This window comes from Clarias gariepinus, chromosome 13 (genome assembly GCF_024256425.1).
Source record: "Clarias gariepinus isolate MV-2021 ecotype Netherlands chromosome 13, CGAR_prim_01v2, whole genome shotgun sequence".
Taxonomy (NCBI): Eukaryota; Metazoa; Chordata; class Actinopteri; order Siluriformes; family Clariidae; genus Clarias; species Clarias gariepinus.
Window position 1 is genome coordinate 31862210 of NC_071112.1, and position 24578 is coordinate 31886787.

At 48.8% G+C, this 24578-nt stretch overlaps 39 non-coding genes across 39 annotated transcripts; all 39 read left to right on the plus strand.

Annotated features, from left to right (window-relative positions):
* Nucleotides 1-121: 121 nt before the first annotated feature.
* Nucleotides 122-193, plus strand: trnae-uuc (transfer RNA glutamic acid (anticodon UUC)). The gene has a single exon. It is a non-coding gene; the product is annotated as a tRNA-Glu (tRNA).
* Nucleotides 194-1237: 1044 nt separating this feature from the next.
* trnah-aug (transfer RNA histidin (anticodon AUG)) lies at nt 1238-1310 on the plus strand. The gene has a single exon. It is a non-coding gene; the product is annotated as a tRNA-His (tRNA).
* A 406-nt stretch (nt 1311-1716) lies between these two features.
* Nucleotides 1717-1788, plus strand: trnae-uuc (transfer RNA glutamic acid (anticodon UUC)). Its single transcript has one exon. It is a non-coding gene; the product is annotated as a tRNA-Glu (tRNA).
* Nucleotides 1789-2785: 997 nt separating this feature from the next.
* Nucleotides 2786-2858, plus strand: trnar-acg (transfer RNA arginine (anticodon ACG)). Its single transcript has one exon. It is a non-coding gene; the product is annotated as a tRNA-Arg (tRNA).
* Nucleotides 2859-3264: 406 nt separating this feature from the next.
* Nucleotides 3265-3336, plus strand: trnae-uuc (transfer RNA glutamic acid (anticodon UUC)). Its single transcript has one exon. It is a non-coding gene; the product is annotated as a tRNA-Glu (tRNA).
* A 996-nt stretch (nt 3337-4332) lies between these two features.
* trnar-acg (transfer RNA arginine (anticodon ACG)) lies at nt 4333-4405 on the plus strand. Its single transcript has one exon. It is a non-coding gene; the product is annotated as a tRNA-Arg (tRNA).
* A 406-nt stretch (nt 4406-4811) lies between these two features.
* trnae-uuc (transfer RNA glutamic acid (anticodon UUC)) lies at nt 4812-4883 on the plus strand. Its single transcript has one exon. It is a non-coding gene; the product is annotated as a tRNA-Glu (tRNA).
* Nucleotides 4884-5759: 876 nt separating this feature from the next.
* On the plus strand, nt 5760-5831 carry trnah-gug (transfer RNA histidin (anticodon GUG)). Its single transcript has one exon. It is a non-coding gene; the product is annotated as a tRNA-His (tRNA).
* Nucleotides 5832-5925: 94 nt separating this feature from the next.
* Nucleotides 5926-5998, plus strand: trnar-acg (transfer RNA arginine (anticodon ACG)). The gene has a single exon. It is a non-coding gene; the product is annotated as a tRNA-Arg (tRNA).
* Nucleotides 5999-6404: 406 nt separating this feature from the next.
* On the plus strand, nt 6405-6476 carry trnae-uuc (transfer RNA glutamic acid (anticodon UUC)). The gene has a single exon. It is a non-coding gene; the product is annotated as a tRNA-Glu (tRNA).
* Nucleotides 6477-7519: 1043 nt separating this feature from the next.
* trnar-acg (transfer RNA arginine (anticodon ACG)) lies at nt 7520-7592 on the plus strand. The gene has a single exon. It is a non-coding gene; the product is annotated as a tRNA-Arg (tRNA).
* A 406-nt stretch (nt 7593-7998) lies between these two features.
* Nucleotides 7999-8070, plus strand: trnae-uuc (transfer RNA glutamic acid (anticodon UUC)). The gene has a single exon. It is a non-coding gene; the product is annotated as a tRNA-Glu (tRNA).
* Nucleotides 8071-8947: 877 nt separating this feature from the next.
* On the plus strand, nt 8948-9019 carry trnah-gug (transfer RNA histidin (anticodon GUG)). The gene has a single exon. It is a non-coding gene; the product is annotated as a tRNA-His (tRNA).
* A 94-nt stretch (nt 9020-9113) lies between these two features.
* trnar-acg (transfer RNA arginine (anticodon ACG)) lies at nt 9114-9186 on the plus strand. Its single transcript has one exon. It is a non-coding gene; the product is annotated as a tRNA-Arg (tRNA).
* A 406-nt stretch (nt 9187-9592) lies between these two features.
* On the plus strand, nt 9593-9664 carry trnae-uuc (transfer RNA glutamic acid (anticodon UUC)). The gene has a single exon. It is a non-coding gene; the product is annotated as a tRNA-Glu (tRNA).
* An 877-nt stretch (nt 9665-10541) lies between these two features.
* trnah-gug (transfer RNA histidin (anticodon GUG)) lies at nt 10542-10613 on the plus strand. Its single transcript has one exon. It is a non-coding gene; the product is annotated as a tRNA-His (tRNA).
* Nucleotides 10614-10707: 94 nt separating this feature from the next.
* trnar-acg (transfer RNA arginine (anticodon ACG)) lies at nt 10708-10780 on the plus strand. The gene has a single exon. It is a non-coding gene; the product is annotated as a tRNA-Arg (tRNA).
* A 1354-nt stretch (nt 10781-12134) lies between these two features.
* On the plus strand, nt 12135-12206 carry trnah-gug (transfer RNA histidin (anticodon GUG)). Its single transcript has one exon. It is a non-coding gene; the product is annotated as a tRNA-His (tRNA).
* A 94-nt stretch (nt 12207-12300) lies between these two features.
* On the plus strand, nt 12301-12373 carry trnar-acg (transfer RNA arginine (anticodon ACG)). The gene has a single exon. It is a non-coding gene; the product is annotated as a tRNA-Arg (tRNA).
* A 406-nt stretch (nt 12374-12779) lies between these two features.
* trnae-uuc (transfer RNA glutamic acid (anticodon UUC)) lies at nt 12780-12851 on the plus strand. The gene has a single exon. It is a non-coding gene; the product is annotated as a tRNA-Glu (tRNA).
* Nucleotides 12852-13727: 876 nt separating this feature from the next.
* On the plus strand, nt 13728-13799 carry trnah-gug (transfer RNA histidin (anticodon GUG)). Its single transcript has one exon. It is a non-coding gene; the product is annotated as a tRNA-His (tRNA).
* A 94-nt stretch (nt 13800-13893) lies between these two features.
* trnar-acg (transfer RNA arginine (anticodon ACG)) lies at nt 13894-13966 on the plus strand. Its single transcript has one exon. It is a non-coding gene; the product is annotated as a tRNA-Arg (tRNA).
* Nucleotides 13967-14372: 406 nt separating this feature from the next.
* trnae-uuc (transfer RNA glutamic acid (anticodon UUC)) lies at nt 14373-14444 on the plus strand. Its single transcript has one exon. It is a non-coding gene; the product is annotated as a tRNA-Glu (tRNA).
* Nucleotides 14445-15284: 840 nt separating this feature from the next.
* On the plus strand, nt 15285-15356 carry trnae-uuc (transfer RNA glutamic acid (anticodon UUC)). The gene has a single exon. It is a non-coding gene; the product is annotated as a tRNA-Glu (tRNA).
* A 997-nt stretch (nt 15357-16353) lies between these two features.
* On the plus strand, nt 16354-16426 carry trnar-acg (transfer RNA arginine (anticodon ACG)). The gene has a single exon. It is a non-coding gene; the product is annotated as a tRNA-Arg (tRNA).
* A 406-nt stretch (nt 16427-16832) lies between these two features.
* Nucleotides 16833-16904, plus strand: trnae-uuc (transfer RNA glutamic acid (anticodon UUC)). The gene has a single exon. It is a non-coding gene; the product is annotated as a tRNA-Glu (tRNA).
* Nucleotides 16905-17781: 877 nt separating this feature from the next.
* Nucleotides 17782-17853, plus strand: trnah-gug (transfer RNA histidin (anticodon GUG)). The gene has a single exon. It is a non-coding gene; the product is annotated as a tRNA-His (tRNA).
* A 94-nt stretch (nt 17854-17947) lies between these two features.
* trnar-acg (transfer RNA arginine (anticodon ACG)) lies at nt 17948-18020 on the plus strand. Its single transcript has one exon. It is a non-coding gene; the product is annotated as a tRNA-Arg (tRNA).
* A 406-nt stretch (nt 18021-18426) lies between these two features.
* Nucleotides 18427-18498, plus strand: trnae-uuc (transfer RNA glutamic acid (anticodon UUC)). The gene has a single exon. It is a non-coding gene; the product is annotated as a tRNA-Glu (tRNA).
* An 876-nt stretch (nt 18499-19374) lies between these two features.
* On the plus strand, nt 19375-19446 carry trnah-gug (transfer RNA histidin (anticodon GUG)). The gene has a single exon. It is a non-coding gene; the product is annotated as a tRNA-His (tRNA).
* Nucleotides 19447-19540: 94 nt separating this feature from the next.
* On the plus strand, nt 19541-19613 carry trnar-acg (transfer RNA arginine (anticodon ACG)). Its single transcript has one exon. It is a non-coding gene; the product is annotated as a tRNA-Arg (tRNA).
* A 406-nt stretch (nt 19614-20019) lies between these two features.
* On the plus strand, nt 20020-20091 carry trnae-uuc (transfer RNA glutamic acid (anticodon UUC)). Its single transcript has one exon. It is a non-coding gene; the product is annotated as a tRNA-Glu (tRNA).
* Nucleotides 20092-20967: 876 nt separating this feature from the next.
* Nucleotides 20968-21039, plus strand: trnah-gug (transfer RNA histidin (anticodon GUG)). Its single transcript has one exon. It is a non-coding gene; the product is annotated as a tRNA-His (tRNA).
* Nucleotides 21040-21133: 94 nt separating this feature from the next.
* On the plus strand, nt 21134-21206 carry trnar-acg (transfer RNA arginine (anticodon ACG)). The gene has a single exon. It is a non-coding gene; the product is annotated as a tRNA-Arg (tRNA).
* A 1354-nt stretch (nt 21207-22560) lies between these two features.
* On the plus strand, nt 22561-22632 carry trnah-gug (transfer RNA histidin (anticodon GUG)). The gene has a single exon. It is a non-coding gene; the product is annotated as a tRNA-His (tRNA).
* A 94-nt stretch (nt 22633-22726) lies between these two features.
* trnar-acg (transfer RNA arginine (anticodon ACG)) lies at nt 22727-22799 on the plus strand. Its single transcript has one exon. It is a non-coding gene; the product is annotated as a tRNA-Arg (tRNA).
* Nucleotides 22800-23205: 406 nt separating this feature from the next.
* On the plus strand, nt 23206-23277 carry trnae-uuc (transfer RNA glutamic acid (anticodon UUC)). Its single transcript has one exon. It is a non-coding gene; the product is annotated as a tRNA-Glu (tRNA).
* An 876-nt stretch (nt 23278-24153) lies between these two features.
* trnah-gug (transfer RNA histidin (anticodon GUG)) lies at nt 24154-24225 on the plus strand. The gene has a single exon. It is a non-coding gene; the product is annotated as a tRNA-His (tRNA).
* A 94-nt stretch (nt 24226-24319) lies between these two features.
* trnar-acg (transfer RNA arginine (anticodon ACG)) lies at nt 24320-24392 on the plus strand. The gene has a single exon. It is a non-coding gene; the product is annotated as a tRNA-Arg (tRNA).
* The last annotated feature ends 186 nt before the right edge of the window (nt 24393-24578 follow it).

Here is a 24578-nt window from a genome sequence, read left to right on the forward strand (position 1 = left end):
CAACAGAGCTCAGATTCTTACCAGCGCGACTCAAAACTTTGGCAGCTGCTCACCTGGAAAATTCCTGTGGTCTGCCCAAGGGACGCAACCCTCCCAGGGTGGCGTTTTCGTTCCCCGGTCATCCCATATGGTCTAGCGGTCAGGATTCCTGGTTTTCACCCAGGCGGCCCGGGTTCAACTCCCGGTATGGGAATGTTGCTTTGTCGTCTCTCCCCATCTAAAATTAACCTGGCTTTTGCGGCTCATTCATGTACCAAATTCCCCTTCAGGCAGAAAACCAGGTAGCCGACTGCCATGGTGGGCTTCCTCAGGCCGGGTGGTTTGCTGTTGTGCCTTTCCGGAGAACTGAACCATTTATCAGGCTATATTGGGTCTGCGTTCCTGCCGATTTTCCCACACAGCGACCTGCCGGTCCCAAAGAGGAGCTGTTCTCGGGCAAATGCTCAAAGCTAAAAAAATTTCTGCAAGCATCTTAGTTAGCAACAGACAGACGGATAGCGTGTGACAAATTCCCTAACAGAATCTGAAAATGCTCTCCGTAACCGTTGCCATTAGTACGATTCATTGGCCAGATTGCGATGTGAAGAAAATTCAAACAACTTTGTATTGTTTAGTAAAGGTTGTATTAAAGTGTGTTCGTCAGTCGAGACGACCCCATCTGTGCCTTTTTCATTCACTCTGTGTGTGTGGAAAGTGAATTCCAGAGTGGATTTTTACTTCATTCCTTTCCATGATATTTCCTCCTTAATGAGGCAAACCAAGAAGACATATTAAAGAAATCAATTAGCTCATCTTATAAGTAAAGAGAATTAATGGACTGTAATATTTGAGTCATCTGTCCCACAAAGGACGAAGCATGTTGCAAGACCTTGTGCGAGTTTTGGTGGACGTTTGCATGTAATTAGAACCATTTCCTAGTTTTGAGTGTTGCAAATGCATTGAAGACTACATGGAAAATGAAGTTTCCCCAGTGCACGCGGGCGAAGCGATTTGCCAGTACTTCCCACGGTACATCCAGCAGCGTCTGACTTCCAGCTGGAAGGATGCCATTGCATACCGGAAGTCTGGCGCGCCGTGATCGTATAGTGGTTGGTACTCTGCGTTGTGGCCGCAGCAACCCCGGTTCGAATCCGGGTCACGGCAGTTGGTTTTGCAACTATCGCCTCACTGCAAGGCCTTTCCTCCTGGCCCGTGTTGGCTGAGAAAGCACATGTATGTAGAATGTCACTCCTCCCGTGGGCCAGTGGCGCAATGGATAACGCGTCTGACTATGGATCAGAAGATTCTAGGTTCGACTCCTGGCTGGCTCGGTTTGCTTTTACCCCGGTCCAAAGTTGTGCTCGTGCGACCCACTCCAGCAGCTGCATTTCCGCTGGGATATGGGCTCCCTTAATCCCCGAAAAGCAGGGAATCCTCATGCTATGGTGCTTATTGTGCTGGCTTGCTACAAAACACCAAGGATCTCATTTCACCACAGCTAGAGGTGTGCCAGCAGCACAACACAACACGGATCCAAAGAGTCTATGTGTGGCTTGAAGCTCGCGTGGCTCTCTTTGATCCCGTGCAATGTTCTTGTCAATACCACTTGTTGACCACAACAGAGCTCAGATTCTTACCAGCGCGACTCAAAACTTTGGCAGCTGCTCACCTGGAAAATTCCTGTGGTCTGCCCAAGGGACGCAACCCTCCCAGGGTGGCGTTTTCATTCCCCGGTCGTCCCATATGGTCTAGCGGTCAGGATTCCTGGTTTTCACCCAGGTGGCCCGGGTTCAACTCCCGGTATGGGAATGTTGCTTTGTCGTCTCTCCCCATCTAAAATTAACCTGGCTTTTGCGGCTCATTCATGTACCAAATTCCCCTTCAGGCAGAACCAGGTAGCCGACTGCCATGGTGGGCTTCCTCAGGCCGGGTGGTTTGCTGTTGTGCCTTTCCGGAGAACTGAACCATTTATCAGGCTATATTGGGTCTGCGTTCCTGCCGATTTTCCCACACAGCGACCTGCCGGTCCCAAAGAGGAGCTGTTCTCGGGCAAATGCTCAAAGCTAAAAAAATTTCTGCAAGCATCTTAGTTAGCAACAGACAGACGGATAGCGTGTGACAAATTCCCTAACAGAATCTGAAAATGCTCTCCGTAACCGTTGCCATTAGTACGATTCATTGGCCAGATTGCGATGTGAAGAAAATTCAAACAACTTTGTATTGTTTAGTAAAGGTTGTATTAAAGTGTGTTCGTCAGTCGAGACGACCCCATCTGTGCCTTTTTCATTCACTCTGTGTGTGTGGAAAGTGAATTCCAGAGTGGATTTTTACTTCATTCCTTTCCATTATTTTTCCTCCTTAATTAGGCAAACCAAAAAGACATATTAAAGAAATCAATTAGCTCATCTTATAAGTAAAGAGAATTAATGGACTGTAATATTTGAGTCATCTGTCCCACAAAGGACGAAGCATGTTGCAAGACCTTGTGCGAGTTTTGGTGGACGTTTGCATGTAATTAGAACCATTTCCTAGTTTTGAGTGTTGCAAATGCATTGAAGACTACATGGAAAATGAAGTTTTCCCAGTGCACGTAGGACTTCCAGCTGGAAGGATGCCATTGCTTTACCGGAAGTCTGGCGCGCCGTGATCGTATAGTGGTTAGTACTCTGCGTTGTGGCCGCAGCAACCCCGGTTCGAATCCTGGTCACGGCAGTTGGTTTTGCAACTATCGCCTCACTGCAAGGCCTTTCCTCCTGGCCCGTGTTGGCTGAGAAAGCACATGTATGTAGAATGTCACTTCTCCCGTGGGCCAGTGGCGCAGTGGATAACGCGTCTGACTACGGATCAGAAGATTCTAGGTTCGACTTCTGGCTGGCTCGGTTTGCTTTTACCCCGGTCCAAAGTTGTGCTCGTGCGACCCACTCCAGCAGCTGCATTTCCGCTGGGATATGGGCTCCCTTAATCCCCGAAAAGCAGGGAATCCTCATGCTATGGTGCCTTTTGTGCTGGCTTGCTACAAAACACCAAGGATCTCATTTCACCACAGCTAGAGGTGTGCCAGCAGCACAACACAACACGGATCCAAAGAGTCTATGTGTGGCTTGAAGCTCGCGTGGCTCTCTTTGATCCCGTGCAATGTTCTTGTCAATACCACTTGTTGACCACAACAGAGCTCAGATTCTTACCAGCGCGACTCAAAACTTTGGCAGCTGCTCACCTGGAAAATTCCTGTGGTCTGCCCAAGGGACGCAACCCTCCCAGGGTGGCGTTTTCCTTCCCTGGTCGTCCCATATGGTCTAGCGGTCAGGATTCCTGGTTTTCACCCAGGTGGCCCGGGTTCAACTCCCGGTATGGGAATGTTGCTTTGTCGTCTCTCCCATCTAAAATTAACCTGGCTTTTGCGGCTCATTCATGTACCAAATTCCCCTTCAGGCAGAACCAGGTAGCCGACTGCCATGGTGGGCTTCCTCAGGCCGGGTGGTTTGCTGTTGTGCCTTTCCGGAGAACTGAACCATTTATCAGGCTATATTGGGTCTGCGTTCCTGCCGATTTTCCCACACAGCGACCTGCCGGTCCCAAAGAGGAGCTGTTCTCGGGCAAATGCTCAAAGCTAAAAAAATTTCTGCAAGCATCTTAGTTAGCAACAGACAGACGGATAGCGTGTGACAAATTCCCTAACAGAATCTGAAAATGCTCTCCGTAACCGTTGCCATTAGTACGATTCATTGGCCAGATTGCGATGTGAAGAAAATTCAAACAACTTTGTATTGTTTAGTAAAGGTTGTATTAAAGTGTGTTCGTCAGTCGAGACGACCCCATCTGTGCCTTTTTCATTCACTCTGTGTGTGTGGAAAGTGAATTCCAGAGTGGATTTTTACTTCATTCCTTTCCATTATTTTTCCTCCTTAATTAGGCAAACCAAAAAGACATATTAAAGAAATCAATTAGCTCATCTTATAAGTAAAGAGAATTAATGGACTGTAATATTTGAGTCATCTGTCCCACAAAGGACGAAGCATGTTGCAAGACCTTGTGCGAGTTTTGGTGGACGTTTGCATGTAATTAGAACCATTTCCTAGTTTTGAGTGTTGCAAATGCATTGAAGACTACATGGAAAATGAAGTTTTCCCAGTGCACGTAGGACTTCCAGCTGGAAGGATGCCATTGCTTTACCGGAAGTCTGGCGCGCCGTGATCGTATAGTGGTTAGTACTCTGCGTTGTGGCCGCAGCAACCCCGGTTCGAATCCTGGTCACGGCAGTTGGTTTTGCAACTATCGCCTCACTGCAAGGCCTTTCCTCCTGGCCCGTGTTGGCTGAGAAAGCACATGTATGTAGAATGTCACTTCTCCCGTGGGCCAGTGGCGCAGTGGATAACGCGTCTGACTACGGATCAGAAGATTCTAGGTTCGACTTCTGGCTGGCTCGGTTTGCTTTTACCCCGGTCCAAAGTTGTGCTCGTGCGACCCACTCCAGCAGCTGCATTTCCGCTGGGATATGGGCTCCCTTAATCCCCGAAAAGCAGGGAATCCTCATGCTATGGTGCCTTTTGTGCTGGCTTGCTACAAAACACCAAGGATCTCATTTCACCACAGCTAGAGGTGTGCCAGCAGCACAACACAACACGGATCCAAAGAGTCTATGTGTGGCTTGAAGCTCGCGTGGCTCTCTTTGATCCCGTGCAATGTTCTTGTCAATACCACTTGTTGACCACAACAGAGCTCAGATTCTTACCAGCGCGACTCAAAACTTTGGCAGCTGCTCACCTGGAAAATTCCTGTGGTCTGCCCAAGGGACGCAACCCTCCCAGGGTGGCGTTTTCCTTCCCTGGTCGTCCCATATGGTCTAGCGGTCAGGATTCCTGGTTTTCACCCAGGTGGCCCGGGTTCAACTCCCGGTATGGGAATGTTGCTTTGTCGTCTCTCCCATCTAAAATTAACCTGGCTTTTGCGGCTCATTCATGTACCAAATTCCCCTTCAGGCAGAACCAGGTAGCCGACTGCCATGGTGGGCTTCCTCAGGCCGGGTGGTTTGCTGTTGTGCCTTTCCGGAGAACTGAACCATTTATCAGGCTATATTGGGTCTGCGTTCCTGCCGATTTTCCCACACAGCGACCTGCCGGTCCCAAAGAGGAGCTGTTCTCGGGCAAATGCTCAAAGCTAAAAAAATTTCTGCAAGCATCTTAGTTAGCAACAGACAGACGGATAGCGTGTGACAAATTCCCTAACAGAATCTGAAAATGCTCTCCGTAACCGTTGCCATTAGTACGATTCATTGGCCAGATTGCGATGTGAAGAAAATTCAAACAACTTTGTATTGTTTAGTAAAGGTTGTATTAAAGTGTGTTCGTCAGTCGAGACGACCCCATCTGTGCCTTTTTCATTCACTCTGTGTGTGTGGAAAGTGAATTCCAGAGTGGATTTTTACTTCATTCCTTTCCATGATTTTTCCTCCTTAATGAGGCAAACCAAGAAGACATATTAAAGAAATCAATTAGCTCATCTTATAAGTAAAGAGAATTAATGGACTGTAATATTTGAGTCATCTGTCCCACAAAGGACGAAGCATGTTGCAAGACCTTGTGCGAGTTTTGGTGGACGTTTGCATGTAATTAGAACCATTTCCTAGTTTTGAGTGTTGCAAATGCATTGAAGACTACATGGAAAATGAAGTTTTCCCAGTGCACGCGGGCAAAACGATTTGCCAGTACTTCCCACGGTACATCCAGCAGCGTCTGACTTCCAGCTGGAAGGTTGCCATTGCTTTACCCGAAGTCTGGCGCGCCGTGATCGTATAGTGGTTAGTACTCTGCGTTGTGGCCGCAGCAACCCCGGTTCGAATCCGGGTCACGGCAGTTGGTTTTGCAACTATCGCCTCACTGCAAGGCCTTTCCTCCTGGCCCGTGTTGGCTGAGAAAGCACATGTATGTAGAATGTCACTCCTCCCGTGGGCCAGTGGCGCAATGGATAACGCGTCTGACTACGGATCAGAAGATTCTAGGTTCGACTCCTGGCTGGCTCGGTTTGCTTTTACCCCGGTCCAAAGTTGTGCTCGTGCGACCCACTCCAGCAGCTGCATTTCCGCTGGGATATGGGCTCCCTTAATCCCCGAAAAGCAGGGAATCCTCATGCTATGGTGCTTATTGTGCTGGCTTGCTACAAAACACCAAGGATCTCATTTCACCACAACTAGAGGTGTGCCAGCAGCACAACACAACACGGATCCAAAGAGTCTATGTGTGGCTTGAAGCTCGCGTGGCTCTCTTTGATCCCGTGCAATGTTCTTGTCAATACCATTTGTTGACCACAACAGAGCTCAGATTCTTACCAGCGCGACTCAAAACTTTGGCAGCTGCTCACCTGGAAAATTCCTGTGGTCTGCCCAAGGGACGCAACCCTCCCAGGGTGGCGTTTTCCTTCCCCGGTCGTCCCATATGGTCTAGCGGTCAGGATTCCTGGTTTTCACCCAGGCGGCCCGGGTTCAACTCCCGGTATGGGAATGTTGCTTTGTCGCCTCTCCCCAACTAAAATTAACCTGGCTTTTGCGGCTCATTCATGTACCAAATTCCCCTTCAGGCAGAACCAGGTAGCCGACTGCCATGGTGGGCTTCCTCAGGCCGGGTGGTTTGCTGTTGTGCCTTTCCGGAGAACTGAAGCATTTATCAGGCTATATTGGGTCTGCGTTCCTGCCGATTTTCCCACACAGCGACCTGCCGGTCCCAAAGAGGAGCTGTTCTCGGGCAAATGCTCAAAGCTAAAAAAATTTCTGCAAGCATCTTAGTTAGCAACAGACAGACGGATAGCGTGTGACAAATTCCCTAACAGAATCTGAAAATGCTTTCTGTAACCGTTGCCATTAGTACGATTCATTGGCCAGATTGCGATGTGAAGAAAATTCAAACAACTTTGTATTGTTTAGTAAAGGTTGTATTAAAGTGTGTTCGTCAGTCGAGACGACCCCATCTGTGCCTTTTTTATTCACTCTGTGTGTGTGGAAAGTGAATTCCAGAGTGGATTTTTACTTCATTCCTTTCCATGATTTTTCCTCCTTAATGAGGCAAACCAAGAAGACATATTAAAGAAATCAATTAGCTCATCTTATAAGTAAAGAGAATTAATGGACTGTAATATTTGAGTCATCTGTCCCACAAAGGACGAAGCATGTTGCAAGCCCTTGTGCGAGTTTTGGTGGACGTTTGCATGTAATTAGAACCATTTCCTAGTTTTGAGTGTTGCAAATGCATTGAAGACTACATGGAAAATGAAGTTTTCCCAGTGCACGCGGGCGAAGCGATTTGCCAGTACTTCCCACGGTACATCCATCAGCGTCTGACTTCCAGCTGGAAGGATGCCATTGCTTTACCGGAAGTCTGGCGCGCCTTGATAGTATAGTGGTTAGTACTCTGCGTTGTGGCCGCAGCAACCCCGTTTCGAATCCGGGTCACGGCAGTTGGTTTTGCAACTATCGCCTCACTGCAAGGCCTTTCCTCCTGGCCCGTGTTGGCTGAGAAAGCACATGTATGTAGAATGTCACTCCTCCCGTGGGCCAGTGGCGCAATGGATAACGCGTCTGACTACGGATCAGAAGATTCTAGGTTCGACTCCTGGCTGGCTCGGTTTGCTTTTACCCCGGTCCAAAGTTGTGCTCGTGCGACCCACTCCAGCAGCTGCATTTCCGCTGGGATATGGGCTCCCTTAATCCCCGAAAAGCAGGGAATCCTCATGCTATGGTGCTTATTGTGCTGGCTTGCTACAAAACACCAAGGATCTCATTTCACCACAGCCAGAGGTGTGCCAGCAGCACAACACAACACGGATCCAAAGAGTCTATGTGTGGCTTGAAGCTCGCGTGGCTCTCTTTGATCCCGTGCAATGTTCTTGTCAATACCACTTGTTGACCACAACAGAGCTCAGATTCTTACCAGCGCGACTCAAAACTTTGGCAGCTGCTCACCTGGAAAATTCCTGTGGTCTGCCCAAGGGACGCAACCCTCCCAGGGTGGCGTTTTCCTTCCCCGGTCGTCCCATATGGTCTAGCGGTCAGGATTCCTGGTTTTCACCCAGGCGGCCCGGGTTGAACTCCCGGTATGGGAATGTTGCTTTGTCGTCTCTCCCCATCTAAAATTAACCTGGCTTTTGCGGCTCATTCATGTACCAAATTCCCCTTCAGGCAGAACCAGGTAGCCGACTGCCATGGTGGGCTTCCTCAGGCCGGGTGGTTTGCTGTTGTGCCTTTCCGGAGAACTGAACCATTTATCAGGCTATATTGGGTCTGCGTTCCTGCCGATTTTCCCACACAGCGACCTGCCGGTCCCAAAGAGGAGCTGTTTTTGGGCAAATGCTCAAAGCTAAAAAAATTTCTGCAAGCATCTTAGTTAGCAACAGACAGACGGATAGCGTGTGACAAATTCCTTAACAGAATCTGAAAATGCTCTCCGTAACCGTTGCCATTAGTACGATTCATTGGCCAGATTGCGACGTGAAGAAAATTCAAACAACTTTGTATTGTTTAGTAAAGGTTGTATTAGAGTGTGTTCGTCAGTCGAGACGACCCCATCTGTGCCTTTTTCATTCACTCTGTGTGTGTGGAAAGTGAATTCCAGAGTGGATTTTTACTTCATTCCTTTCCATGATTTTTCCTCCTTAATGAGGCAAACCAAGAAGACATATTAAAGAAATCAATTAGCTCATCTTATAAGTAAAGAGAATTAATGGACTGTAATGTTTGAGTCATCTGTCCCACAAAGGACGAAGCATGTTGCAAGACCTTGTGCGAGTTTTGGTGGACGTTTGCATGTAATTAGAACCATTTCCTAGTTTTGAGTGTTGCAAATGCATTGAAGACTACATGGAAAATGAAGTTTCCCCAGTGCACGCGGGCGAAGCGATTTGCCAGTACTTCCCACGGTACATCCAGCAGCGTCTGACTTCCAGCTGGAAGGATGCCATTGCTTTACTGGAAGTCTGGCGCGCCGTGATCGTATAGTGGTTAGTACTCTGCGTTGTGGCCGCAGCAACCCCGGTTCGAATCCGGGTCACGGCAGTTGGTTTTGCAACTATCGCCTCACTGCAAGGCCTTTCCTCCTGGCCCGTGTTGGCTGAGAAAGCACATGTATGTAGAATGTCACTCCTCCCGTGGGCCAGTGGCGCAATGGATAACGCGTCTGACTACGGATCAGAAGATTCTAGGTTCGACTCCTGGCTGGCTCGGTTTGCTTTTACCCCGGTCCAAAGTTGTGCTCGTGCGACCCACTCCAGCAGCTGCATTTCCGCTGGGATATGGGCTCCCTTAATCCCCGAAAAGCAGGGAATCCTCATGCTATGGTGCTTATTGTGCTGGCTTGCTACAAAACACCAAGGATCTCATTTCACCACAGCTAGAGGTGTGCCAGCAGCACAACACAACACGGATCCAAAGAGTCTATGTGTGGCTTGAAGCTCACGTGGCTCTCTTTGATCCCGTGCAATGTTCTTGTCAATACCACTTGTTGACCACAACAGAGCTCAGATTCTTACCAGCGCGACTCAAAACTTTGGCAGCTGCTCACCTGGAAAATTCCTGTGGTCTGCCCAAGGGACGCAACCCTCCCAGGGTGGCGTTTTCCTTCCCCGGTCGTCCCATATGGTCTAGCGGTCAGGATTCCTGGTTTTCACCCAGGTGGCCCGGGTTCAACTCCCGGTATGGGAATGTTGCTTTGTCGTCTCTCCCCATCTAAAATTAACCTGGCTTTTGCGGCTCATTCATGTACCAAATTCCCCTTCAGGCAGAACCAGGTAGCCGACTGCCATGGTGGGCTTCCTCAGGCCGGGTGGTTTGCTGTTGTGCCTTTCCGGAGAACTGAACCATTTATCAGGCTATATTGGGTCTGCGTTCCTGCCGATTTTCCCACACAGCGACCTGCCGGTCCCAAAGAGGAGCTGTTCTCGGGCAAATGCTCAAAGCTAAAAAAATTTCTGCAAGCATCTTAGTTAGCAACAGACAGACGGATAGCGTGTGACAAATTCCCTAACAGAATCTGAAAATGCTCTCCGTAACCGTTGCCATTAGTACGATTCATTGGCCAGATTGCGATGTGAAGAAAATTCAAACAACATTGTATTGTTTAGTAAAGGTTGTATTAAAGTTTGTTCGTCAGTCGAGACGACCCCATCTGTGCCTTTTTCATTCACTCTGTGTGTGTGGAAAGTGAATTCCAGAGTGGATTTTTACTTCATTCCTTTCCATTATTTTTCCTCCTTAATTAGGCAAACCAAAAAGACATATTAAAGAAATCAATTAGCTCATCTTATAAGTAAAGAGAATTAATGGACTGTAATATTTGAGTCATCTGTCCCACAAAGGACGAAGCATGTTGCAAGACCTTGTGCGAGTTTTGGTGGACGTTTGCATGTAATTAGAACCATTTCCTAGTTTTGAGTGTTGCAAATGCATTGAAGACTACATGGAAAATGAAGTTTTCCCAGTGCACGCGGGCGAAGCGATTTGCCAGTACTTCCGACGGTACATCCAGCAGCGTCTGACTTCCAGCTGAAAGGATGCCATTGCTTTACCCGAAGTCTGGCGCGCCGTGATCGTATAGTGGTTAGTACTCTGCGTTGTGGTCGCAGCAACCCCGGTTCGAATCCGGGTCACGGCAGTTGGTTTTGCAACTATCGCCTCACTGCAAGGCCTTTCCTCCTGGCCCGTGTTGGCTGAGAAAGCACATGTATGTAGAATGTCACTCCTCCCGTGGGCCAGTGGCGCAATGGATAACGCGTCTGACTACGGATCAGAAGATTCTAGGTTCGACTCCTGGCTGGCTCGGTTTGCTTTTACCCCGGTCCAAAGTTGTGCTCGTGCGACCCACTCCAGCAGCTGCATTTCCGCTGGGATATGGGCTCCCTTAATCCCCGAAAAGCAGGGAATCCTCATGCTATGGTGCTTATTGTGCTGGCTTGCTACAAAACACCAAGGATCTCATTTCACCACAGCTAGAGGTGTGCCAGCAGCACAACACAACACGGATCCAAAGAGTCTATGTGCGGCTTGAAGCTCGCGTGGCTCTCTTTGATCCCGTGCAATGTTCTTGTCAATACCACTTGTTGACCACAACAGAGCTCAGATTCTTACCAGCGCAAATCAAAACTTTGGCAGCTGCTCACCTGGAAAATTCCTGTGGTCTGCCCAAGGGACGCAACCCTCCCAGGGTGGCGTTTTCCTTCCCTGGGTCGTCCCATATGGTCTAGCGGTCAGGATTCCTGGTTTTCACCCAGGCGGGCCGGGTTAACTCCCGGTATGGGAATGTTGCTTTGTCGTCTCTCCCCATCTAAAATTAACCTGGCTTTTGCGGCTCATTCATGTACCAAATTCCCCTTCAGGCAGAACCAGGTAGGCGACTGCCATGGTGGGCTTCCTCAGGCCGGGTGGTTTGCTGTTGTGCCTTTCCGGAGAACTGAACCATTTATCAGGCTATATTGGGTCTGCGTTCCTGCCGATTTTCCCACACAGCGACCTGCCGGTCCCAAAGAGGAGCTGTTCTCGGGCAAATGCTCAAAGCTAAAAAAATTTCTGCAAGCATCTTAGTTAGCAACAGACAGACGGATAGCGTGTGACAAATTCCCTAACAGAATCTGAAAATGCTCTCCGTAACCGTTGCCATTAGTACGATTCATTGGCCAGATTGCGATGTGAAGAAAATTCAAACAACTTTGTATTGTTTAGTAAAGGTTGTATTAAAGTGTGTTCGTCAGTCGAGACGACCCCATCTGTGCCTTTTTCATTCACTCTGTGTGTGTGGAAAGTGAACTCCAGAGTGGATTTTTACTTCATTCCTTTCCATGATTTTTCCTCCTTAATGAGGCAAACCAAGAAGACATATTAAAGAAATCAATTAGCTCATCTTATAAGTAAAGAGAATTAATGGACTGTAATATTTGAGTCATCTGTCCCACAAAGGACGAAGCATGTTGCAAGACCTTGTGCGAGTTTTGGTGGACGTTTGCATGTAATTAGAACCATTTCCTAGTTTTGAGTGTTGCAAATGCATTGAAGACTACATGGAAAATGAAGTTTCCCCAGTGCACGCGGGCGAAGCGATTTGCCAGTACTTCCCACGGTACATCCAGCAGCGTCTGACTTCCAGCTGAAAGGATGCCATTGCTTTACCGAAGTCTGGCGCGCCGTGATCGTATAGTGGTTAGTACTCTGCGTTGTGGCCGCAGCAACCCCGGTTCGAATCCGGGTCACGGCAGTTGGTTTTGCAACTATCGCCTCACTGCAAGGCCTTTCCTCCTGGCCCGTGTTGGCTGAGAAAGCACATGTATGTAGAATGTCACTCCTCCCGTGGGCCAGTGGCGCAATGGATAACGCGTCTGACTACGGATCAGAAGATTCTAGGTTCGACTCCTGGCTGGCTCGGTTTGCTTTTACCCCGGTCCAAAGTTGTGCTCGTGCGACCCACTCCAGCAGCTGCATTTCCGCTGGGATATGGGCTCCCTTAATTCCCGAAAAGCAGGGAATCCTCATGCTATGGTGCTTATTGTGCTGGCTTGCTACAAAACACCAAGGATCTCATTTCACCACAGCTAGAGGTGTGCCAGCAGCACAACACAACACGGATCCAAAGAGTCTATGTGTGGCTTGAAGCTCGCGTGGCTCTCTTTGATCCCGTGCAATGTTCTTTTCAATACCACTTGTTGACCACAACAGAGCTCAGATTCTTACCAGCGCGACTCAAAACTTTGGCAGCTGCTCACCTGGAAAATTCCTGTGGGCTGCCCAAGGGACGCAACCCTCCCAGGGTGGCGTTTTCCTTCCCCGGTCGTCCCATATGGTCTAGCGGTCAGGATTCCTGGTTTTCACCCAGGCGGCCCGGGTTCAACTCCCGGTATGGGAATGTTGCTTTGTCGTCTCTCCCATCTAAAATTAACCTGGCTTTTGCGGCTCATTCATGTACCAAATTCCCCTTCAGGCAGAACCAGGTAGCCGACTGCCATGGTGGGCTTCCTCAGGCCGGGTGGTTTGCTGTTGTGCCTTTCCGGAGAACTGAACCATTTATCAGGCTATATTGGGTCTGCGTTCCTGCCGATTTTCCCACACAGCGACCTGCCGGTCCCAAAGAGGAGCTGTTCTCGGGCAAATGCTCAAAGCTAAAAAAATTTCTGCAAGCATCTTAGTTAGCAACAGACAGACGGATAGCGTGTGACAAATTCCCTAACAGAATCTGAAAATGCTCTCCGTAACCGTTGCCATTAGTACGATTCATTGGCCAGATTGCGATGTGAAGAAAATTCAAACAACTTTGTATTGTTTAGTAAAGGTTGTATTAAAGTGTGTTCGTCAGTCGAGACGACCCCATCTGTGCCTTTTTCATTCACTCTGTGTGTGTGGAAAGTGAATTCCAGAGTGGATTTTTACTTCATTCCTTTCCATGATTTTTCCTCCTTAATGAGGCAAACCAAGAAGACATATTAAAGAAATCAATTAGCTCATCTTATAAGTAAAGAGAATTAATGGACTGTAATATTTGAGTCATCTGTCCCACAAAGGACGAAGCATGTTGCAAGACCTTGTGCGAGTTTTGGTGGACGTTTGCATGTAATTAGAACCATTTCCTAGTTTTGAGTGTTGCAAATGCATTGAAGACTACATGGAAAATGAAGTTTTCCCAGTGCACGCGGGCGAAGCGATTTGCCAGTACTTCCGACGGTACATCCAGCAGCGTCTGACTTCCAGCTGAAAGGATGCCATTGCTTTACCCGAAGTCTGGCGCGCCGTGATCGTATAGTGGTTAGTATTCTGCGTTGTGGTCGCAGCAACCCCGGTTCGAATCCGGGTCACGGCAGTTGGTTTTGCAACTATCGCCTCACTGCAAGGCCTTTCCTCCTGGCCCGTGTTGGCTGAGAAAGCACATGTATGTAGAATGTCACTCCTCCCGTGGGCCAGTGGCGCAATGGATAACGCGTCTGACTACGGATCAGAAGATTCTAGGTTCGACTCCTGGCTGGCTTGGTTTGCTTTTACCCCGGTCCAAAGTTGTGCTCGTGCGACCCACTCCAGCAGCTGCATTTCCGCTGGGATATGGGCTCCCTTAATCCCCGAAAAGCAGGGAATCCTCATGCTATGGTGCTTATTGTGCTGGCTTGCTACAAAACACCAAGGATCTCATTTCACCACAGCTAGAGGTGTGCCAGCAGCACAACACAACACGGATCCAAAGAGTCTATGTGTGGCTTGAAGCTCGCGTGGCTCTCTTTGATCCCGTGCAATGTTCTTTTCAATACCACTTGTTGACCACAACAGAGCTCAGATTCTTACCAGCGCGACTCAAAACTTTGGCAGCTGCTCACCTGGAAAATTCCTGTGGGCTGCCCAAGGGACGCAACCCTCCCAGGGTGGCGTTTTCCTTCCCCGGTCGTCCCATATGGTCTAGCGGTCAGGATTCCTGGTTTTCACCCAGGCGGCCCGGGTTCAACTCCCGGTATGGGAATGTTGCTTTGTCGTCTCTCCCATCTAAAATTAACCTGGCTTTTGCGGCTCATTCATGTACCAAATTCCCCTTCAGGCAGAACCAGGTAGCCGACTGCCATGGTGGGCTTCCTCAGGCCGGGTGGTTTGCTGTTGTGCCTTTCCGGAGAACTGAACCATTTATCAGGCTATATTGGGTCTGCGTTCCTGCCGATTTTCCCACACAGCGACCTGCCGGTCCCAAAGAGGAGCTGTTCTCGGGCAAATGCTCAAAGCTAAAAAAATTTCTGCAAGCATCTTAGTTAGCAACAGACAGACGGATAGCGTGTGACAAATTCCCTAACAGAATCTGAAAATGCTCTCCGTAACCATTGCCATTAGTACGATTCATTGGCCAATGGATAACGCGTCTGACTACGGATCAGAAGATTCTAGGTTCGACTCCTGGCTGGCTCGGTTTGCTTTTACCCCGGTCCAAAGTTGTGCTCGTGCGACCCACTCCAGCAGCTGCATTTCCGCTGGGATATGGGCTCCCTTAATCCCCGAAAAGCAGGGAATCCTCATGCTATGGTGCTTATTGTGCTGGCTTGCTACAAAACACCAAGGATCTCATTTCACCACAGCTAGAGGTGTGCCAGCAGCACAACACAACACGGATCCAAAGAGTCTATGTGTGGCTTGAAGCTCGCGTGGCTCTCTTTGATCCCGTGCAATGTTCTTGTCAATACCACTTGTTGACCACAACAGAGCTCAGATTCTTACCAGCGCGACTCAAAACTTTGGCAGCTGCTCACCTGGAAAATTCCTGTGGTCTGCCCAAGGGACGCAACCCTCCCAGGGTGGCGTTTTCCTTCCCCGGTCGTCCCATATGGTCTAGCGGTCAGGATTCCTGGTTTTCACCCAGGCGGCCCGGGTTCAACTCCCGGTATGGGAATGTTGCTTTGTCGTCTCTCCCCATCTAAAATTAACCTGGCTTTTGCGGCTCATTCATGTACCAAATTCCCCTTCAGGCAGAACCAGGTAGCCGACTGCCATGGTGGGCTTCCTCAGGCCGGGTGGTTTGCTGTTGTGCCTTTCCGGAGAACTGAACCATTTATCAGGCTATATTGGGTCTGCGTTCCTGCCGATTTTCCCACACAGCGACCTGCCGGTCCCAAAGAGGAGCTGTTCTCGGGCAAATGCTCAAAGCTAAAAAAATTTCTGCAAGCATCTTAGTTAGCAACAGACAGACGGATAGCGTGTGACAAATTCCCTAACAGAATCTGAAAATGCTCTCCGTAACCGTTGCCATTAGTACGATTCATTGGCCAGATTGCGATGTGAAGAAAATTCAAACAACTTTGTATTGTTTAGTAAAGGTTGTATTAAAGTGTGTTCGTCAGTCGAGACGACCCCATCTGTGCCTTTTTCATTCACTCTGTGTGTGTGGAAAGTGAATTCCAGAGTGGATTTTTACTTCATTCCTTTCCATGATTTTTCCTCCTTAATGAGGCAAACCAAGAAGACATATTAAAGAAATCAATTAGCTCATCTTATAAGTAAAGAGAATTAATGGACTGTAATATTTGAGTCATCTGTCCCACAAAGGACGAAGCATGTTGCAAGACCTTGTGCGAGTTTTGGTGGACGTTTGCATGTAATTAGAACCATTTCCTAGTTTTGAGTGTTGCAAATGCATTGAAGACTACATGGAAAATGAAGTTTTCCCAGTGCACGCGGGACTTCCAGCTGGAAGGATGCCATTGCTTTACCGGAAGTCTGGCGCGCCGTGATCGTATAGTGGTTAGTACTCTGCGTTGTGGCCGCAGCAACCCCGGTTCGAATCCTGGTCACGGCAGTTGGTTTTGCAACTATCGCCTCACTGCAAGGCCTTTCCTCCTGGCCCGTGTTGGCTGAGAAAGCACATGTATGTAGAATGTCACTTCTCCCGTGGGCCAGTGGCGCAATGGATAACGCGTCTGACTACGGATCAGAAGATTCTAGGTTCGACTCCTGGCTGGCTCGGTTTGCTTTTACCCCGGTCCAAAGTTGTGCTCGTGCGACCCACTCCAGCAGCTGCATTTCCGCTGGGATATGGGCTCCCTTAATCCCCGAAAAGCAGGGAATCCTCATGCTATGGTGCCTTTTGTGCTGGCTTGCTACAAAACACCAAGGATCTCATTTCACCACAGCTAGAGGTGTGCCAGCAGCACAACACAACACGGATCCAAAGAGTCTATGTGTGGCTTGAAGCTCGCGTGGCTCTCTTTGATCCCGTGCAATGTTCTTGTCAATACCACTTGTTGACCACAACAGAGCTCAGATTCTTACCAGCGCGACTCAAAACTTTGGCAGCTGCTCACCTGGAAAATTCCTGTGGTCTGCCCAAGGGACGCAACCCTCCCAGGGTGGCGTTTTCCTTCCCCGGTCGTCCCATATGGTCTAGCGGTCAGGATTCCTGGTTTTCACCCAGGTGGCCCGGGTTCAACTCCCGGTATGGGAATGTTGCTTTGTCGTCTCTCCCCATCTAAAATTAACCTGGCTTTTGCGGCTCATTCATGTACCAAATTCCCCTTCAGGCAGAACCAGGTAGCCGACTGCCATGGTGGGCTTCCTCAGGCCGGGTGGTTTGCTGTTGTGCCTTTCCGGAGAACTGAACCATTTATCAGGCTATATTGGGTCTGCGTTCCTGCCGATTTTCCCACACAGCGACCTGCCGGTCCCAAAGAGGAGCTGTTCTCGGGCAAATGCTCAAAGCTAAAAAAATTTCTGCAAGCATCTTAGTTAGCAACAGACAGACGGATAGCGTGTGACAAATTCCCTAACAGAATCTGAAAATGCTCTCCGTAACCGTTGCTATTAGTACGATTCATTGGCCAGATTGCGATGTGAAGAAAATTCAAACAACATTGTATTGTTTAGTAAAGGTTGTATTAAAGTGTGTTCGTCAGTCGAGACGACCCCATCTGTGCCTTTTTCATTCACTCTGTGTGTGTGGAAAGTGAATTCCAGAGTGGATTTTTACTTCATTCCTTTCCATTATTTTTCCTCCTTAATTAGGCAAACCAAAAAGACATATTAAAGAAATCAATTAGCTCATCTTATAAGTAAAGAGAATTAATGGACTGTAATATTTGAGTCATCTGTCCCACAAAGGACGAAGCATGTTGCAAGACCTTGTGCGAGTTTTGGTGGACGTTTGCATGTAATTAGAACCATTTCCTAGTTTTGAGTGTTGCAAATGCATTGAAGACTACATGGAAAATGAAGTTTCCCCAGTGCACGCGGGCGAAGCGATTTGCCAGTACTTCCCACGGTACATCCAGCAGCGTCTGACTTCCAGCTGGAAGGACGGCATTGCTTTACCGGAAGTCTGGCGCGCCGTGATCGTATAGTGGTTAGTACTCTGCGTTGTGGCCGCAGCAACCCCGGTTCGAATCCGGGTCACGGCAGTTGGTTTTGCAACTATCGCCTCACTGCAAGGCCTTTCCTCCTGGCCCGTGTTGGCTGAGAAAGCACATGTATGTAGAATGTCACTCCTCCCGTGGGCCAGTGGCGCAATGGATAACGCGTCTAACTACGGATCAGAAGATTCTAGGTTCGACTCCTGGCTGGCTCGGTGTGCTTTTACCCCGGTCCAAAGTTGTGCTCGTGCGACCCACTCCAGCAGCTGCATTTCCGCTGGGATATGGGCTCCCTTAATCCCCGAAAAGCAGGGAATCCTCATGCTATGGTGCTTATTGTGCTGGCTTGCTACAAAACACCAAGGATCTCATTTCACCACAGCTAGAGGTGTGCCAGCAGCACAACACAACACGGATCCAAAGAGTCTATGTGTGGCTTGAAGCTCGCGTGGCTCTCTTTGATCCCGTGCAATGTTCTTTTCAATACCACTTGTTGACCACAACAGAGCTCAGATTCTTACCAGCGCGACTCAAAACTTTGGCAGCTGCTCACCTGGAAAATTCCTGTGGGCTGCCCAAGGGACGCAACCCTCCCAGGGTGGCGTTTTCCTTCCCTGGTCGTCCCATATGGTCTAGCGGTCAGGATTCCTGGTTTTCACCCAGGCGGCCCGGGTTCAACTCCCGGTATGGGAATGTTGCTTTGTCGTCTCTCCCATCTAAAATTAACCTGGCTTTTGCGGCTCATTCATGTACCAAATTCCCCTTCAGGCAGAACCAGGTAGCCGACTGCCATGGTGGGCTTCCTCAGGCCGGGTGGTTTGCTGTTGTGCCTTTCCGGAGAACTGAACCATTTATCAGGCTATATTGGGTCTGCGTTCCTGCCGATTTTCCCACACAGCGACCTGCCGGTCCCAAAGAGGAGCTGTTCTCGGGCAAATGCTCAAAGCTAAAAAAATTTCTGCAAGCATCTTAGTTAGCAACAGACAGACGGATAGCGTGTGACAAATTCCCTAACAGAATCTGAAAATGCTCTCCGTAACCGTTGCTATTAGTACGATTCATTGGCCAGATTGCGATGTGAAGAAAATTCAAACAACTTTGTATTGTTTAGTAAAGGTTGTATTAAAGTGTGTTCGTCAGTCGAGACGACCCCATCTGTGCCTTTTTCATTCACTCTGTGTGTGTGGAAAGTGAATTCCAGAGTGGATTTTTACTTCATTCCTTTCCATTATTTTTCCTCCTTAATTAGGCAAACCAAAAAGACATATTAAAGAAATCAATTAGCTCATCTTATAAGTAAAGAGAATTAATGGACTGTAATATTTGAGTCATCTGTCCCACAAAGGACGAAGCATGTTGCAAGACCTTGTGCGAGTTTTGGTGGACGTTTGCATGTAATTAGAACCATTTCCTAGTTTTGAGTGTTGCAAATGCATTGAAGACTACATGGAAAATGAAGTTTCCCCAGTGCACGCGGGCGAAGCGATTTGCCAGTACTTCCCACGGTACATCCAGCAGCGTCTGACTTCCAGCTGGAAGGACGGCATTGCTTTACCGGAAGTCTGGCGCGCCGTGATCGTATAGTGGTTAGTACTCTGCGTTGTGGCCGCAGCAACCCCGGTTCGAATCCGGGTCACGGCAGTTGGTTTTGCAACTATCGCCTCACTGCAAGGCCTTTCCTCCTGGCCCGTGTTGGCTGAGAAAGCACATGTATGTAGAATGTCACTCCTCCCGTGGGCCAGTGGCGCAATGGATAACGCGTCTAACTACGGATCAGAAGATTCTAGGTTCGACTCCTGGCTGGCTCGGTGTGCTTTTACCCCGGTCCAAAGTTGTGCTCGTGCGACCCACTCCAGCAGCTGCATTTCCGCTGGGATATGGGCTCCCTTAATCCCCGAAAAGCAGGGAATCCTCATGCTATGGTGCTTATTGTGCTGGCTTGCTACAAAACACCAAGGATCTCATTTCACCACAGCTAGAGGTGTGCCAGCAGCACAACACAACACGGATCCAAAGAGTCTATGTGTGGCTTGAAGCTCGCGTGGCTCTCTTTGATCCCGTGCAATGTTCTTTTCAATACCACTTGTTGACCACAACAGAGCTCAGATTCTTACCAGCGCGACTCAAAACTTTGGCAGCTGCTCACCTGGAAAATTCCTGTGGGCTGCCCAAGGGACGCAACCCTCCCAGGGTGGCGTTTTCCTTCCCTGGTCGTCCCATATGGTCTAGCGGTCAGGATTCCTGGTTTTCACCCAGGCGGCCCGGGTTCAACTCCCGGTATGGGAATGTTGCTTTGTCGTCTCTCCCATCTAAAATTAACCTGGCTTTTGCGGCTCATTCATGTACCAAATTCCCCTTCAGGCAGAACCAGGTAGCCGACTGCCATGGTGGGCTTCCTCAGGCCGGGTGGTTTGCTGTTGTGCCTTTCCGGAGAACTGAACCATTTATCAGGCTATATTGGGTCTGCGTTCCTGCCGATTTTCCCACACAGCGACCTGCCGGTCCCAAAGAGGAGCTGTTCTCGGGCAAATGCTCAAAGCTAAAAAAATTTCTGCAAGCATCTTAGTTAGCAACAGACAGACGGATAGCGTGTGACAAATTCCCTAACAGAATCTGAAAATGCTCTCCGTAACCATTGCCATTAGTACGATTCATTGGCCAGATTGCGATGTGAAGAAAATTCAAACAACTTTGTATTGTTTAGTAAAGGTTGTATTAAAGTGTGTTCGTCAGTCGAGACGACCCCATCTGTGCCTTTTTCATTCACTCTGTGTGTGTGGAAAGTGAATTCCAGAGTGGATTTTTACTTCATTCCTTTCCATTATTTTTCCTCCTTAATTAGGCAAACCAAAAAGACATATTAAAGAAATCAATTAGCTCATCTTATAAGTAAAGAGAATTAATGGACTGTAATATTTGAGTCATCTGTCCCACAAAGGACGAAGCATGTTGCAAGACCTTGTGCGAGTTTTGGTGGACGTTTGCATGTAATTAGAACCATTTCCTAGTTTTGAGTGTTGCAAATGCATTGAAGACTACATGGAAAATGAAGTTTTCCCAGTGCACGCGGGCGAAGCGATTTGCCAGTACTTCCGACGGTACATCCAGCAGCGTCTGACTTCCAGCTGAAAGGATGCCATTGCTTTACCCGAAGTCTGGCGCGCCGTGATCGTATAGTGGTTAGTACTCTGCGTTGTGGTCGCAGCAACCCCGGTTCGAATCCGGGTCACGGCAGTTGGTTTTGCAACTATCGCCTCACTGCAAGGCCTTTCCTCCTGGCCCGTGTTGGCTGAGAAAGCACATGTATGTAGAATGTCACTCCTCCCGTGGGCCAGTGGCGCAATGGATAACGCGTCTGACTACGGATCAGAAGATTCTAGGTTCGACTCCTGGCTGGCTCGGTTTGCTTTTACCCCGGTCCAAAGTTGTGCTCGTGCGACCCACTCCAGCAGCTGCATTTCCGCTGGGATATGGGCTCCCTTAATCCCCGAAAAGCAGGGAATCCTCATGCTATGGTGCTTATTGTGCTGGCTTGCTACAAAACACCAAGGATCTCATTTCACCACAGCTAGAGGTGTGCCAGCAGCACAACACAACACGGATCCAAAGAGTCTATGTGCGGCTTGAAGCTCGCGTGGCTCTCTTTGATCCCGTGCAATGTTCTTGTCAATACCACTTGTTTACCACAACAGAGCTCAGATTCTTATCAGCGCAAATCAAAACTTTGGCAGCTGCTCACCTGGAAAATTCCTGTGGTCTGCCCAAGGGACGCAACCCTCCCAGGGTGGCGTTTTCCTTCCCTGGGTCGTCCCATATGGTCTAGCGGTCAGGATTCCTGGTTTTCACCCAGGCGGGCCGGGTTAACTCCCGGTATGGGAATGTTGCTTTGTCGTCTCTCCCCATCTAAAATTAACCTGGCTTTTGCGGCTCATTCATGTACCAAATTCCCCTTCAGGCAGAACCAGGTAGGCGACTGCCATGGTGGGCTTCCTCAGGCCGGGTGGTTTGCTGTTGTGCCTTTCCGGAGAACTGAACCATTTATCAGGCTATATTGGGTCTGCGTTCCTGACGATTTTCCCACACAGCGACCTGCCGGTCCCAAAGAGGAGCTGTTCTCGGGCAAATGCTCAAAGCTAAAAAGATTTCTGCAAGCATCTTAGTTAGCAACAGACAGACGGATAGCGTGTGACAAATTCCCTAACAGAATCTGAAAATGCTCTCCGTAACCGTTGCCATTAGTACGATTCATTGGCCAGATTGCGATGTGAAGAAAATTCAAACAACATTGTATTGTTTAGTAAAGGTTGTATTAAAGTTTGTTCGTCAGTCGAGACGACCCCATCTGTGCCTTTTTCATTCACTCTGTGTGTGTGGAAAGTGAATTCCAGAGTGGATTTTTACTTCATTCCTTTCCATGATTTTTCCTCCTTAATGAGGCAAACCAAGAAGACATATTAAAGAAATCAATTAGCTCATCTTATAAGTAAAGAGAATTAATGGACTGTAATATTTGAGTCATCTGTCCCACAAAGGACGAAGCATGTTGCAAGACCTTGTGCGAGTTTTGGTGGACGTTTGCATGTAATTAGAACCATTTCCTAGTTTTGAGTGTTGCAAATGCATTGAAGACTACATGGAAAATGAAGTTTTCCCAGTGCACGCGGGCGAAGCGATTTGCCAGTACTTCCCACGGTACATCCAGCAGCGTCTGACTTCCAGCTGAAAGGATGCCATTGCTTTACCGAAGTCTGGCGCGCCGTGATCGTATAGTGGTTAGTACTCTGCGTTGTGGCCGCAGCAACCCCGGTTCGAATCCGGGTCACGGCAGTTGGTTTTGCAACTATCGCCTCACTGCAAGGCCTTTCCTCCTGGCCCGTGTTGGCTGAGAAAGCACATGTATGTAGAATGTCACTCCTCCCGTGGGCCAGTGGCGCAATGGATAACGCGTCTGACTACGGATCAGAAGATTCTAGGTTCGACTCCTGGCTGGCTCGGTTTGCTTTTACCCCGGTCCAAAGTTGTGCTCGTGCGACCCACTCCAGCAGCTGCATTTCCGCTGGGATATGGGCTCCCTTAATCCTCGAAAAGCAGGGAATCCTCATGCTATGGTGCTTATTGTGCTGGCTTGCTACAAAACACCAAGGATCTCATTTCACCACAGCTAGAGGTGTGCCAGCAGCACAACACAACACGGATCCAAAGAGTCTATGTGTGGCTTGAAGCTCGCGTGGCTCTCTTTGATCCCGTGCAATGTTCTTTTCAATACCACTTGTTGACCACAACAGAGCTCAGATTCTTACCAGCGCGACTCAAAACTTTGGCAGCTGCTCACCTGGAAAATTCCTGTGGGCTGCCCAAGGGACGCAACCCTCCCAGGGTGGCGTTTTCCTTCCCCGGTCGTCCCATATGGTCTAGCGGTCAGGATTCCTGGTTTTCACCCAGGCGGCCCGGGTTCAACTCCCGGTATGGGAATGTTGCTTTGTCGTCTCTCCCATCTAAAATTAACCTGGCTTTTGCGGCTCATTCATGTACCAAATTCCCCTTCAGGCAGAACCAGGTAGCCGACTGCCATGGTGGGCTTCCTCAGGCCGGGTGGTTTGCTGTTGTGCCTTTCCGGAGAACTGAACCATTTATCAGGCTATATTGGGTCTGCGTTCCTGCCGATTTTCCCACACAGCGACCTGCCGGTCCCAAAGAGGAGCTGTTCTCGGGCAAATGCTCAAAGCTAAAAAAATTTCTGCAAGCATCTTAGTTAGCAACAGACAGACGGATAGCGTGTGACAAATTCCCTAACAGAATCTGAAAATGCTCTCCGTAACCGTTGCCATTAGTACGATTCATTGGCCAGATTGCGATGTGAAGAAAATTCAAACAACTTTGTATTGTTTAGTAAAGGTTGTATTAAAGTGTGTTCGTCAGTCGAGACGACCCCATCTGTGCCTTTTTCATTCACTCTGTGTGTGTGGAAAGTGAATTCCAGAGTGGATTTTTACTTCATTCCTTTCCATGATTTTTCCTCCTTAATGAGGCAAACCAAGAAGACATATTAAAGAAATCAATTAGCTCATCTTATAAGTAAAGAGAATTAATGGACTGTAATATTTGAGTCATCTGTCCCACAAAGGACGAAGCATGTTGCAAGACCTTGTGCGAGTTTTGGTGGACGTTTGCATGTAATTAGAACCATTTCCTAGTTTTGAGTGTTGCAAATGCATTGAAGACTACATGGAAAATGAAGTTTTCCCAGTGCACGCGGGCGAAGCGATTTGCCAGTACTTCCGACGGTACATCCAGCAGCGTCTGACTTCCAGCTGAAAGGATGCCATTGCTTTACCCGAAGTCTGGCGCGCCGTGATCGTATAGTGGTTAGTACTCTGCGTTGTGGTCGCAGCAACCCCGGTTCGAATCCGGGTCACGGCAGTTGGTTTTGCAACTATCGCCTCACTGCAAGGCCTTTCCTCCTGGCCCGTGTTGGCTGAGAAAGCACATGTATGTAGAATGTCACTCCTCCCGTGGGCCAGTGGCGCAATGGATAACGCGTCTGACTACGGATCAGAAGATTCTAGGTTCGACTCCTGGCTGGCTCGGTTTGCTTTTACCCCGGTCCAAAGTTGTGCTCGTGCGACCCACTCCAGCAGCTGCATTTCCGCTGGGATATGGGCTCCCTTAATCCCCGAAAAGCAGGGAATCCTCATGCTATGGTGCTTATTGTGCTGGCTTGCTACAAAACACCAAGGATCTCATTTCACCACAGCTAGAGGTGTGCCAGCAGC